This window comes from Oncorhynchus gorbuscha, unplaced genomic scaffold (assembly GCF_021184085.1).
Source record: "Oncorhynchus gorbuscha isolate QuinsamMale2020 ecotype Even-year unplaced genomic scaffold, OgorEven_v1.0 Un_scaffold_8899, whole genome shotgun sequence".
Taxonomy (NCBI): Eukaryota; Metazoa; Chordata; class Actinopteri; order Salmoniformes; family Salmonidae; genus Oncorhynchus; species Oncorhynchus gorbuscha.
This window is the reverse complement of record NW_025751983.1, coordinates 8,512-13,765: the sequence shown is the minus strand read 5'-3', so window position 1 is coordinate 13,765 and position 5,254 is coordinate 8,512. Positions and strand designations below refer to the sequence as shown.

General features: G+C 44.8%; 1 non-coding gene across 1 annotated transcript; it reads left to right on the top strand.

Annotated features, from left to right (window-relative positions):
- The first annotated feature begins 3,706 nt into the window (after positions 1 to 3,706).
- trnae-cuc lies at positions 3,707 to 3,778 on the top strand. Its single transcript has one exon. It is a non-coding gene; the product is annotated as a tRNA-Glu (tRNA).
- Positions 3,779 to 5,254: the final 1,476 nt, after the last annotated feature.

Below are 5,254 nucleotides of genomic sequence, written 5' to 3'. Positions count from 1 at the left end.
ATAGTACCCTTCCCTGGTGGTCTAGTGGTTAGGATTAGGTGCTCTCACTGCTGCGTCCCGGGTTTCGATTCCCGGTCTGAGGGAAGTAGTCTATGCTCCTTGTTTTCTTGTGCAACCTGTCACTATGAATTTAGGGAGGTTATGCACATATGTACCACTTCAAATTGGAAACAGTTGCCCTGCAGGTGTCCTTCCCAGGTGTTCTAGTGGTGCACCAGTCCCTCCTGCAGCAAAGCACCCCCACAACAAGATGGTGTTCTTCGGCTTGAAAGCCTCCCCCTTTTCCCTCCAAACATAACAATGGTCATTATGGCCAAACAGTTCGATTTTTTGTTTCATCAGACCAGAGGACATTTCTCCAAAAACTAAGATCTTTGTCCCCAAACTGTGGTATGGCTTATTTTATGAGCGGTTTTGGAGCAGTAGCTTTTTCCTGCTGAGCGACCTCTCGGGTATGTCGATATAGGACTCGTTTGCCTGTGGATATAGACCATTTTGTACCTTTTTCTCTCCAGCATCTTCACAAGGTCCTTTGCTGTTGTTCTGGGATGGATTTGCACTTTTCGACCCAAAGTACGTTCATCTACCGTCTCCTTCCTGAATCACTGAATTTGGTGTTTATACAGTGACTATTGTTTCTACAGTGAGCGATAATTCAGGCTCTGTAAATTGCTCCAAGGAGGAACCAGACTTGTGTCATCTACATTTTTTCTGAGGTCCTAACCGTCTGCCAAAACCATGGAGTCAAGCAAAGAGGCACTGAGTTTGAAGGTAGAAACTTGACAAACATCTAATGTACACCTCCAATTGACTCAAAGGATGTCAATTACTTATCAGAAGCTTCTAACCATGACATCATTTTCCATTTCAAACTGGGAAAGGCACAGTAACTTAGTGTATGTAAACTTCCCTGGTGGATACAGTGAATTATAAGTGAAATAATCCCCTCTCAAACAATTGTTGCGTGTCCACGGGTTCGATTCCTGGACAGGGAACTACCCTTTTGCTACATGTTTACTTGTGGAACCTGTCACAATGAATACTCCAGAAGGTTGGAAACTTCGACTTCAACGTATGTACCATTTCAAACTGGGAAACGAATTGCACTGTAGTACCCTTCCTGGTGGTCTAGTGGTTAGGATTTGATTCCCGGTCAGCGAGCTACTCTTTTGCTACATGTTTACGTGTGCAACCTGTCACAATGAATATAGAAGGTTATCACACATATGTACCAGCTCACACTGAGAACTGATTTGAAATGTATTACCCTTCCCTGATGGTCTAGTGGTTAGGATTTGGAGCTCTCACCGCCGTGGCCCGGGTTCGATTCCCCCGGTCAGGGAAATAGTCTATGCTCCTTGTGCAACCTGACATTATGAATTTAGTAGGTTATCGCACATATGTACCAGCTCACACTGGGAACCGATTTGCACTGTAGTACCCTTCCCTGATGGTCTAGTGGTTAGGATTCGGCAAAAAAACTAGGTTATTGCAAAAACTAGGATCTTTGTCCCCAAACTGTAGTATGGCTTTTTTATGGCGGTTTTGGAGCAGTAGCTTCTTCCTTGCTGAGCGGCCTCTCGGGTATGTCGATATAGGACTCGATTGCCTGTGGATATAGACCATTTAGTACCTGTTTCCTCCAGCATCTTCACAAGGTCCTTTGCTGTTGTTCTGGGATGGATTTTCCTTTTTCGACCAAAAGTACGTTCATCTCTAGGAGAGAGAACGCGTCTACTTCCTGAGCGGTATGACGCCTCGTGGTCCCATGGTGTTTATACTTGCGTACTATTGTTTCTACAGATGAGCGAGGTACCTTCAGGCGTTTGGGAAATTGCTCCCAAGGAGGAACCAGACTTGTGGAGGTCTACATTTTTTTCTGAGGTCTTGGCTGATTTCCTTTGCTTTTCCCATGGAGTCAAGCAAAGAGGCACTGAAGTTGAAGGTAGACCTTGAAATACATCTACAGTTACACCTCCAATTGACTCAAAGGATGTCAATAAGCCTATCAGAAGCTTCTAAAGCCATGACATCATTTTTCGGAATTTTACAAACTGTTTAAAGGCACAGCCAACTTTGTGTATGTAAACTTCTGGCCCACTGAATTTGTGATACAGTGAATTATAAGTGAAATAATCCCTCTGTAAACAATTGTTGGAAAAATTACTTGTGTCATGCACAAAGTAGATGTCCTAACCGACTGCCAAAACTATTGTTTGTTAGCAAGAAATGTGTGGAGGGGTTGACAAACAGGTTTTAATGACTCCAGCCTAAGTGGATGGAAACTTACGACTTCAACTATATGTACCATTTCAAACTGGGAAACGAATTGCACTGTAGTATCCTTCCCTGGTGGTCTAGTGGTTAGGATTCGATTCCCGGTCAGTGAACTGCTCTTTTGCTACATGTTTACGTGTGCAACCTGTCACAATGAATATAGAAGGTTATCGCACATATGTACCAGCTCACACTGGGAACCGATTTGAAATGTTGTACCCTTCCCTGGTGGTCTAGTGCTTAGGATTCGGCGCTCTCACAGCCGCTGCCCGGGTTCGATTTCCGTTCAGGGAACTAATCTTTTGCTACATGTTTACTTGTGCAACCTGTCACAATGAATATAGAAGGTTATCGCACATATGTACCAGCTCACACTGGGAACCGATTTGCACTGTAGTACCCTTCCCTGGTGGTCTAGTGGTTAGGATTCGGCGCTCTCACCGCCGCGACCCGTGTTCGATTCCCATTCAGGGAACTACGCTTTTGCTACATGTTTACTTGTGCAACCTGTCACAATGAATATAGAAGGTTATCGCACATATGTACCATCTCACACTGGGAACCGATTTGCACTGCAGTGTCCTTCCCAGGTGTTCTAGTGGTGCACCAGACCCTCCTGCAGCAAAGCACCCCCACAACATGATGGTGTTCTGAGCGGGCTCTCGAGGTATGTCGATATAGGACTCGTTTGCCTGTGGATATAGACCATTTTGTACCTGTTTCCTCCAGCATCTTCACAAGGTCCTTTGCTGTTGTTCTGGGATGGATTTGCACTTTTCGACCCAAAGTACGTTCATCTCTAGGAGAGAGAACGCGTCTCCCTTCCTGAGCGGTATGACGCCTGCGCCATACCATGGTGTTTATACTTGCGTACTATTGTTTCTACAGATGAGCGAGGTACCTTCAGGCGTTTGGAAATTGCTCCCAAGGAGGAACCAGACTTGTGGAGGTCTACATTTTTTTCTGAGGTTTGCCTGATTTCCTTTGCTTTTCCCATGGAGTCAAGCAAAGAGGCACTGAGTTTGAAGGTAGGCCTTGAAATACATCTACAGGTACTCCTCCAATTGACTCAAAGGATGTCAATTAGCCTATCAGAAGCTTCTAAAGCCATGACATCATTTTCGGGAATTTTACAAACTGTTTAAAAGGCACAGCCAACTCATTGTATGTAAACTTCTGGCACACTGAATTTGTGATACAGTGAATTATAAGTGAAATAATCCCAATGTAAACAATTGTTGGAAAAATGACTTGTGTCATGCACAAAGTAGATGTCCTAACCGTCTGCCAAAACGATCGTTTGTTAGCAAGAAATGTGGGAGGGGTTGACAAACAGGTTTTAATGACTCCAGCCTAAGTGGATGGAAACTTACGACTTCAACTATATGTACCATTTCAAACTGGGAAACGAATTACACTGTAGTACCCTTCCCTGGTGGTCTAGTGGTTAGGATTCGGCGCTCTCACCGCCGCGGCCCGGGTTCGATTCCCGGTCAGGGAACTACTCTTTTGCTACATCTTTACTTGTACAACCTGTCACAATGAATATAGAAGGTTATCGCACATATGTACCAGCTCACACTGAGAACCAATTTGCACTGTATTATCCTTCCCTGGTGGTCTAGTGGTTAGGATTCGGAGCTCTCACCGCCGCGGCCCGGGTTCGATTCCCGGTCAGGGAAATAGTCTATGCTCCTTGTTTACTTGTGCAACCTGTCACTATGAATTTAGTAGGTTGTCGCACATATGTACCACTTCAAATTGCAAACCGATTTGCCCTGCAGTGTCCTTCCCAGGTGTTCTAGTGGTGCACCAGACCCTCCTGCAGCAAAGCACCCCCACAACATGATGGTGTTCTTCGGCTTGAAAGCCTCCCCTTTTCCCTCCAAACATAACAATGGTCATTATGGCCAAACAGTTTGATTTTGTTTCATCAGACCAGAGGACATTTCTCCAAAAACTAGGATCTTTGTCCCCAAACTGTAGTATGGCTTTTTTATGGCGGTTTTGGAGCAGTAGCTTCTTCCTTGCTGAGCGGCCTCTCGGGGTATGTCGATATAGGACTCGTTTGCCTGTGGATATAGACCATTTTGTACCTGTTTCCTCCAGCATCTTCACAAGGTCCTTTGCTGTTGTTCTGGGATGGATTTGCACTTTTCGACCCAAAGTACGTTCATCTCTAGGAGAGAGAACGCGTCTCCTTCCTGAGCGGTATGACGCCTGCGTGGTCCCATGGTGTTTATACTTGCGTACTATTGTTTCTACAGATGAGCGAGGTACCTTCAGGCGTTTGGAAATTGCTCCCAAGGAGGAACCAGACTTGTGGAGATCTACATTTTTTTTCTGAGGTCTTGGCTGATTTCCTTTGCTTTTCCCATGGAGTCAAGCAAAGAGGCACTGAGTTTGAAGGTAGGCCTTGAAATACATCTACAGGTACACCTCCAATTGACTCAAAGGATGTCAATTAGCCTATCAGAAGCTTCTAAAGCCATGACATCATTTTCGGGAATTTTACAAACTGTTTAAAGGCACAGCCAACTTAGTGTATGTAAACTCTGGCCCACTGAATTTGTGATACAGTGAATTATAAGTGAAATAATCCCTCTGTAAACAATTGTTGGAAAAATGACTTGTGTCATGCACAAAGTAGATGTCCTAACCGACTCCCAAAACTATCGTTTGTTAGCACGAAATGTGTGGAGGGGTTGACAAACAGGTTTTAATGACTCCAGCCTAAGTGGATGGAAACTTACGACTTCAACTATATGTACAATTTCAAACTGGGAAACGAATTCCCCTCTAGTACCCTTCCCTGGTGGTCTAGTGGTTAGGATTCGGCCCGCGGCCCGGTTTCGATTCCCGGTCAGCGAGCTACTCTTTTGCTACATGTTTACTTGTGCAACCTGTCACAATGAATATAGAAGGTTATCGCACATATGTACCAGCTCACACTGGGAACCGATTTACGCTGTATTAT